The 9,533-nt window shown below is 41.4% G+C and overlaps 1 long non-coding RNA gene across 1 annotated transcript; it reads right to left on the reverse strand.

Annotated features, from left to right (window-relative positions):
* Window positions 1-237: 237 nt before the first annotated feature.
* LOC117079625 lies at window positions 238-9,319 on the reverse strand. Its single transcript, XR_004435517.1, has 2 exons — window positions 4,843-9,319; window positions 238-4,500 (listed from the first exon to the last, which is right to left on the reverse strand). It is a non-coding gene; the product is annotated as an uncharacterized LOC117079625 (long non-coding RNA).
* Between the last annotated feature and the right edge of the window lie 214 nt (window positions 9,320-9,533).

Raw genomic sequence — 9,533 nt, forward strand, 5'->3', positions numbered from 1 at the left:
TTGTCTGAATCAGAACTGAGCACAAATGAGTCACCAAAGTTAAAGCTGCAAAACAACTAACTTGGACTAAGAGTCCAATAAGCCAAAGCCAAGTCTGTTATATATTATTTTATGGAATTATGGGGATGAAGAGGTTTTAGAAAAGAGTAATGTGGAAGAATCTATGTTGGGCTTGTGTGTATATCTCAAGAAGTTTTCAAAAGTTCATGGAAAATGTATATTATGCATGTATTTCAATTTTTTTTTTTTTTTTTTTTTTGCCAATAAACTCATACTACCTTGTTATAACATGTCTGAATAGAATCTAGGTTGAGGCTCTCGGAAGGGTAAGACATCAGCTTGAAAACAGCCCCTATGAGAGGAACACGAATTTTGCTAAAACTGAAGCAAGAACAAAGATGTCAAATTTATGGTGACACTTGAGTGAAAGAACAGTGAAATCACTGATGCTTTATGAAAACTTTAGGAGTATAATATCCCAAAGAAATCAGCAGTTTACAAATGGGTAACTCGTTTTAAGAAGGGATGAGATGATGTTGAAGATGAAACCCATAGTGTCAAGCCATCCATATCAATTTGTGAGGAAAAAAATTCATCTTGTTCATGCCCTAATTAAAAAGGACTGATAATTAACAACAGAAACAATAGTCAACACCACAGACAACTTAACTGATTCAGCTTACACAACTCTGACTGAAAAAATCAAAGTTGAGCAAACTTTCCACTCAATGTATGCCAAAACCATTGCTCCCAGAAGCATCTGCAGGCAAAAACAGAGCTTTCAATGAAAATTGGAAACAAGTAACATTAAGATCCTGAAGCATTTCTTTGAAGTAACAAGAGATGAAATATGGCTTTACCAGCACACTCCTGAAGACAAAGCACAATCAAAGAAATGGCTACCAAGAGGCGTAAGTGCTCCAGTCAAAGTAAAAGTATACTAGTCAAGAGCAAAGGTCATGGCAACAGTTTTTTGGAGTGATCAAGGCATTTTGCTTGTTTATTTTCCGTAGGGCCAACGAATGATAACATCTGCTTATTATGAGAGTGTTTTGAAAACATTAGCCAAAGACTTAGCAGAAAAACACCCAGGAAACCTTCACCTGAGAATCCTCCTCCACGACAATGCTTCTGTTCATTCCTCTCAACAAACAAGAGCAATTTTATGAGAGTTTTCATGTTAGGCCCACCTTACAGTCCTGATTCGGCTCCTTCTGACTTCTTTTTATTTCTTAACAAATCTTTAAAGGGCGCCCATTTTTCTTCAGTAATAATGCAAAAAAAAAAGGTTGCACTGACATGGTTAAATTCCCAGGTCCCTCAGTTCTTTAGAGATGGAATAAATGATGGTTAGTATCATTGCTCACCAGAGTGTCTTGAACTTGATGGAGCTTATGTTGAGAAATCAAGTTTTATTTTGTATTTTTATCTTTTATTTCCATTTTTCTACAAACTTTTTGAAGTCCCCTGTGTGTTTGTATATGTACATATCTGAGCTGGAGTATAACATCACTTTGGACAAAATTCTTTACATTAGAATTCACTCCAGAATAAAGAGGTTCACAACTATAGGTTTCAAAGAATATCAGAACAAGAAACTAGAGATCTCTCTCCAGGTTAAACATCATTCCATTATCAATAAGGTTTGGATGTGGTTGCTCAAGCAGCTGTAAATTCTACATTTCTCCACTGATTGTGGAGTGATTTTGTCAGATGTAGGGTTAAACTCCATTGCCAGCACCCCTCAATGAACCCAAACAGGAATAGTCTACTTTTCCTGATTTCTTTTTAGTCTCACAAATTATCTTTTTAATTAAACATTCTATAATTTTTCCCAGGAAACAGCTTCAATTTTATTAGCTGGTATTGCCCATGAGTCACCTTTTGGACAACTGGGTTGACATTTCCTTGATTCCTGTCTTTTGGCCACTCTCATTTACCATAAGCTTTAAGAACTTAGGGTTATGCAATTTTATCTGCATATCTTTTCAGTGCCCCAAAAGCAAATTTTTAGGGCTGAGAGACATATTTTGTATAGCTACTATATTGTGTTCTCTTTTAGCCATGTCTGTTTTATCCCTTCTAATTTTGAGAAATGAGAACACTATCTTTCATGAAGAAGAAATGGAAAGTAGAGGTTATTTGTTGATGTGAAAGGATAAGAGGTATCACATGGAATAGAACCTTTTAAAAGTGTTACGCTTCTCTGAAGTTTCAACAGCAGTAGTTCTCAACCCTGGCCACACATCAGAACCACCTGGAAAGCTTAAAACAAGACAAAAACAAACAAGCAAACGATCATGCCCGATCCCCATTCCAGAGTTCCTGATTTAATTGGTCTGGGGTGGGGCATGGGCATGTGTGTTTTTAAAAGTTCTCCAGGAGATTCTAATATGCAGAGTTGAGAATTACTGCAAATCTAACCATTAGAAAAGTATAACCTTTTTTTTTAAAGGCCTGATTTCCATAGGCAATCTTGTCTGTTGTCCCATGAGTTAGGATGCAGCAAAGCTTTGATAAAAAGGGATTTTCAGGCTGTAAGTCCATATACTGATGGAAGTTCTGAGCAACAAGAGGTGTTGGCTAACTTAGCTCAGTGGTTCTGAAAGTCTGATTTTGGATAGCATCACTTGAGGAATGTATTGAAAACACTGATTTCTGAAGCTCCCTTGCTGTCCTCCTTAAGGTTCTAAATTGCTTGGAAACTGAGGTAATGGGAGGGGTACCAGCACCTGCATTTGTAACAGGCAGGCAGGCCAAGCAGTTCTAATGCTGCTGTCCCACTCTGAAGACCACAGCCTCACCCAATGGGACACACAGCCTTGAGAAGCATGGGAGACTACACCTTGAGCAAGATTTAGTATATTCAAAGTAAAGCTTTCCAGTCTTAGGCATGAATGGCAAGAACCTCACAGACCAGGACTGGCTTACAGTTCAGCTCTGTCCCTTGACCAGCAGATCTAAAAGGAAGATCTTATCCTGGGTCAGAAAAACAGATGCTGACAAAGCTGTGTTTTCTGAGGTTCCCAGCATTTCTGAGGTCTTTCTTTACCAATCCCTCCCAAACGCATTATTTTGTTCATTTCTTGTCAGCTGTCTTTACATTACTCCTTTTAAAATTTTTGATCTCCAAACATAATTTCTCTTTATATTGACCAGTACTCATTTGAAAGCCTCAGTTTTTCAGGAGTTGGCCTTCCAGCCAATTCCCAGCAGTTTGTGCTGTTCAGGTACCCTGCGAGGGCCTCTTGTCTGTTGGAGAACTCAATGAGGTACCTGAGCTACTTCTTTCTCATAACAATTACATGTGATTGTGTGACAGAACTGTTCTTTAGGGTTCCATTCCTCTTGCACCATATTCCCTTCTAGTTTCTGGCCATAGAATCGTAACTATAATTTTCTGAACTTTTCACTATCAATCTCATTAAAGTTAAGTCTCCTGGACCCCAGTGCCTGACTCCATTCTACCTTGGAGTGAGTTGCCTGATTACCCTGCTAGAACCTGGGTATAGCTTTTGCTCTGTTTTGAGTTTTCACACCACTTTTTTACTAGTCACAATACCTCTTTTACATGTAATTGTAAACTCTACAATGATATAATTTTCCTTCTTGGTGAGAATTAGATAGTAGACCCTCATTTTTTTTCATTCATTTTCTTAGATATGAAGTTGTCAAGTCAATCATTTACCAAATGCACTCAGCAGACTGAACATTCTAGTAAAGGCCTAGAGAGCTGAAAAACATTTTTACTACATCTTGCCTCTCTCAGTTTGAAACTGGGGTTAGGAAACATGGCCCATGGATGGTAGTGGCTTGTGGTCCCTGGTTTTAAACTGTTCCCATGGTAGAATCACTTGAGTCTCTCTCTTTTCATCTCCATACAAATATTCTCCATCCCACTTCTTCATGCAGGCTTCTGGCTTTCTGTGCACTTTCAGATATTTTGCACATATACTGCTTCTCTGCTATCCTTTCTCTCAGGGCTTCCATATTCCATATTCCAATTTAGAACCTTAAGGAGGTTTAGAACCTCCTTAAGGTTCTAAATTGCTTGGGAACAGAGGTAATGGGAGGGGTGCCAGCACTGCTGTACACAGTCCTGAGCCCTGTGTTTCACGGTATCCAGGAAATCTTGATTTCTTCCAGGTGTTAACATCTCAAGTTCCTTTGCTTCATATTCACACTTGAAATCAGATATAACATTCCTTACTTTTTCCTCCTGTTATTTTTGCATGCAAATTAAGAGATTCGCCAATTACTCTGTGTCACACGTTTTCTTACCAATAACAGGGCTTATAGTTTCACTGGAGTAATTTTTCCACCCTCTTAAACTGCAGTTTAAGGTCTTCTTGGTGAGGTTACCGAATCTCTGACAAGCATATATTGTTTCCACAGTCTTCACAGGGCATGCTTCAGCCCTTGCTAGGAGTCCATCATTTTGCCATAACATTTGCTCCCAGGTCATCTGCTTGCAAGAGGCAATCAAGAGTTTGGGAAACCCTTACAAAAGAAATGACAATAGTTTATTTTTGGCTCCTGACATTTTGTGCTCCTAATACCCAGTAAGCCTTTCTGCCCCACAGTCAGGATGCCTTAATTGGCAGTAAATGGTGAGGCTGTAACCCAGAAACAGACATTGTTACTTGTTCCAGTGTTGGTCTTAATGTCCCTGAGGCCTAACTGCTGACCTTGTCTTCCCTGTAGCTGTGGCCATCATTGACTGAGGAGGGAGAAGTCCTCTTCCTCCTACTGTAATGGTTCTCTTATTGAACTCCTCAAAGGCTGGCCTTGTTTAGGTCAGGTTATCATTCAGCATTCTTATAGGAACTTTGGATTCATTACCTCCAATCTAGGTCAGAAGACATCTAAGTGACACCACCCAGGTCCAACTTCCAAGGGTTTCCATGTGCTGATGGAAAATCTGTCTCCCAGTCACTCAATGTCCTGACTGAGAAGGCCCTGCTGATCCGGGCTTCTCCACTCCCGTGGCTGGGAATAGCTTTTGTTCTTCCTTTTTGTTTGAGAGTCTAATCCTAGCAAAGTGGGATGAAAGTTATTAGTCCTAATGTTCTTTTTATAACAACTTCTTTCTTAAACAAATGAACGAACAAATAAATGAAAACTTAGGATTCCCTTCCAGTGATCACTTCTGCCTCCAGCAATTAATCATCTCTCAGTTGCCTTTCACAACAAAACTTTTGAAAAGAGAGGTCTATACATGCTGTTTCTACCTTCCCATCTCCCATTCCTTCTCTAATGCGCTAATCTGGCATGCATCCTCCCCAGTCATTTGCAAATGCTCTCAGGTCCCCACTATGCCCTCAGGTTACTGAGACTTTTCTCTCATCTGGCTTGCCCTCCTCTTGGGGTCATTTAACTGAGTGCTCCTCTAGAAACAACCTTCCCCTGCTGCTTCTCTCCTTTCTTGCCTCCTATTCCTCTACTTAACTTCTGAATGTAGGGGCTCCTCAGGGCTTGGTCTTGGGCCCTCAGTTTTCTATCTATAATCCTTTCCCAAGTGATCACACTCAATCCTAAAGCTTTAAATACTTTCTACGCGTTGACAACTCTAGAATTTATTATCTCCAGCCCAACCTCCCTCTCAGAATCGTATATGCCTCTGGACATATGTGTTTCAAGTACAATGTAACTGACACTGCCACTTGTCTAATGGGCATCCCAAACTTATATTCAAAACTGAGTTCTTAATTTCCTAGCACATTCCTCTCAAATCTGTTCCTTCTCCCAGGTTCTCTATCATCTCAGTATATGGCCTTACCAGCTGATTAAGCCACAGACCTGAGAGGCATCTTTGATTCCTCTTTTTCTTTCATCCCATACACAGACGCCATCAGCAGGTCCAAGTCTCCATCTTCCACTTGGATTACTGTTATTACAGATTACTCCTCATCTGTCTCCCACCACCGCACACACTCGCCACCTTCCAAATGATCCTTGCACAGCAGGGAGAGTGATCTTCACGAATGTAAATCTGACCACGCTGCTCCCTTGCTCAGGACATTTTCCGCCCTTCCCATCGCATTTAAAATAGAGTCTAAAAGCCTCGCCATAACTGACAAAGCCTTGCTGCATTTGGCTCCTGCTCTGCTCTAAATCTCATCTCATGCCATCTGGTCCCCTGGAGTGTTCCCTTCATTCTGGCACTTGGGCCCTCTTTCCTGCCTCAAGGCCTCTGTCCTTGCTTTCCTAACGTCTGCAGAGCTCAGGTTACCTGGCCTCCTAAGAGGAATGTGATGACCACCTTGTGTAGAATAGGATACACCTGCTGGCCTCTTCCACGGTGCCCTGCGCCTGCCCTTGCAGACTATATACTGCACGAGGCAGGACCCTTCTATCATGCTCAGGGTTGCATCCCCAGTACCTGGCATGTAGGTGATCAGTACTGAATGAATATCTAGATGTGGGTATTTCTGCACATTGGATTCCTAAGAATCTACCTTCATATGCCACAGTTCCCAAAAATGGTATTCAAACTGGGGTCTGCAGCACTCAGTATGTTGTTTAGCTCTCCTTCAGTGTGATGGCCAGTTGTAGAGCCTGGCCCCTTTGACCCACTACTGTCTTCAGGTTAAGGTCACACTCTCTGTCCAGGTCCCCGCCCTTTCCACAGCTGCTGACCTAGCACTGGTATAGTATTGGTCCATCCCTGCCCTGCAAGGGATTCTTCTCTTGGGCAACTTTTGCCTGGGGACACCATGGGCCTGTCAGTGGCTTTCTCAGAACTGTGCTGCAATCTGAGGCTTTTCCCACCCAGCCCCTCCTTCCTTCTCCCTTTCTCCCCTCACAGGTATGAGAACTACATCAGGGTGTGAAGGCTGTCCTGGTCTACTCTTGCTATCTCCCCCTTTATCTTTCAAAAGTATCCCCTCATCTATTACATTTCTAATCCAGGTGAGGCAACAGCTTCCCAGGGGCACTTTTGAACCTTGAAATATCAACACCATAAAACATGGTCCAGAAAAGCTAACTTTTATTTGATAGTATGTATAAAACCATCTGTTCATTTCCCATACCTCTTGCAGACATGACCTTCAACTGGGATTAAAAAGAAAAAACAAACAAACAAAAAACCCAAAAAACACCTGTGCCCCAGAGCCTTTGGTTTACCACCCAGGGCTCTGATCACTCGAGATACATTCCAGAATTCTTTTAACACGTGCTCCCACCAGAGTCAGCAGAATGGGTAACCACAGGCAGACAGCACATTCTGGCAATTATCAGGCCCATGCTCCAGAAAGGCAGTGTTAAGTTCATACTCCGGGTTTATAAATAGCGAGTCATCAACCACTACCAGTTATCTCAGTACTAGTGACATAATCTTGTAACTCCTAGTGACTAGAAAGCTTCATTAATTTTGTGGAGAGTAAAACCTGCTCTCTTCATCAGAGCGAGAACTGCATTCTAATTTTGTAACTTGCATGATGTGGCACTTTTCCCCCTTCTCTGATTGAAAATCAGTATTTATTCCTGCTCTGCCTAAGTGCCATGAATACCAAGGCCATTGTCTATTTTGTTCACTGTTATAACCCATGGAATGCACTCCATAATTATTTGTTGAGCAAATTATCATACAGATGCTTTCATATTATCTCATTTTAGCCTCAAAACAACCCTGGAAGGTATATGTATTATCTTCGTTTTACTGGAACTCAGATCAAGTGACTTTTCCAAGGTCACTTGGTACTCTCCAATAATTCAGACACCAAATATTCAAGCAGCATGTCTGCCAGGGTCAGAAAATTCAGTTGCTAACTGTTTGGCTAACATTTATTGAATACTCTAAGCCAGTGGTCTACAATGTTTTTGGCAATAGGTACGGGTTTTGTGGAAGACAATTTTTCTGTGGACAGGGCTGGTGGGGTGGGTAGGGTTTCAGGGTGATTCAAGCACATTACATTTATTGGGCACTTCATATTATTATTACATTGTAATATATAATGAAATAATAAAACTCACCATAATGTATTAATAGAATCAGTGGGAGCCCTGAGCTTTTTTTCCTGCAACTAGACAGTCCCATCTACGGGTGATGGGAGACAGTGACAGATCATCAGGCATTAGATTCTCATAAGGAGTGTACAACCTAGATCCCTTGCATAAACAGTGCACAGTAGGGTTTGCACTCCTATGACAATCTAATTCTGCCACTGGATTAATGGAACTCAAGCAGTAACGCAAGCAATGGTGAGTGTCTGTAAATATAGATGAAGCTTCGCTTGCTCACTTGCCTGCCTACCCCTCACCTCCTGCTGTGCAGCCTGATTCTTAACAGGCCAAGGACCAGTAGAGGGAACCCTGCTCTAAGCATGTAATGTTTTTATCACATTTGAGACAGAGTTAACTATTACTACCACCCCTACTTTACAGATGATGAAACCGATTTGGACAGGCAGAGTGACTTGCCTAAGGCCATACAGGGAAGGGGTAAGGTTGAAACTACAATATAGGTCTCATTCGAAATTCATGCTCTAAATTCTTACTCCATTTGGCTTTTTTTCTAATAGGAAACAATCATTCCTCCTACAAATTTCTTTTTTTTTTTTTTTTTGACAACATGATGGAGTCTCATTTTGTCACCCAGGCTGGAGTGCAGTGACGTAATCTCGGCTCACTGCAACCTCCATCTCCCAGGTTCAAGTGATTCTCCTGCTTCAGCCTCCTGAGTAGCTGGGATTACAGGTCTGCACCAGGATGCCCGGCTAATTTTTGTATTTTTAGTAGACACAGGGTTTTGCTATGTTGGCCAGGCTGGTCTCAAACTCATGACCTCAAGTCATCCACTGGCCTTGGCCTCCCAAAGTGCTGGGATTATAGGCATGAGTCACTGGGCCTGGCCCAAACATTTAACAAAAAACAGTGTATCATCTTTGAGAGACTAATGAAAGGTCGATAAAACAAATCTGGTAGAAGTATAAATCACAGAGCAGAATTGTATTTTACCTTTCACTAAAAGAAAAAAAAAAGGATCTTAGTGTTCAGACAGTGGCTTGGGAAGGAGATGAACACTGACTGATATCCAGTCATTGTCAGTGTTCTGTTAACACTGTTACCAAAGACTTGAGGCACCCACTTTAATAAAAGTCCCAATGACAAAAGAACAAAACAAAATGGGGCAGTGTCTCTCTTGGGCTGCAATTAAGGAAAATCTATGTGTATAAGAAAGAGAAAGGGAAGGTAGTATAACACAAAAGAGCTAAGCAGAAACATGGGATGTTTTTCCTGAGGCTTGGTGTCCCCATTAGTTTTACATTTGACCACTTAATTCACGTCACATTCCTGTGATTAAAAAAAAAAAAAAAAAAAAGGCCAGGCACAACGGCCCATGTCTGTAATCCCAGCACTTTGGGAGGCCAAGGTGGGTGGATCACCCGAGGTCAGGAGTTTGAGACCAGCCTAGCCAGCACAGTGAAACCCCATCTCTACTAAAAATACAAGAAAAATAGCCGGGTGTGGTGGTAGATGCCTGTAATTCCAGCTACTTGGGAAGCTGAGGTGGCAGAATTGTTTGAACC

Source organism: Trachypithecus francoisi, unplaced genomic scaffold (assembly GCF_009764315.1).
Source record: "Trachypithecus francoisi isolate TF-2019V2 unplaced genomic scaffold, Tfra_2.0 Lachesis_group7, whole genome shotgun sequence".
NCBI lineage: Eukaryota > Metazoa > Chordata > Mammalia > Primates > Cercopithecidae > Trachypithecus > Trachypithecus francoisi.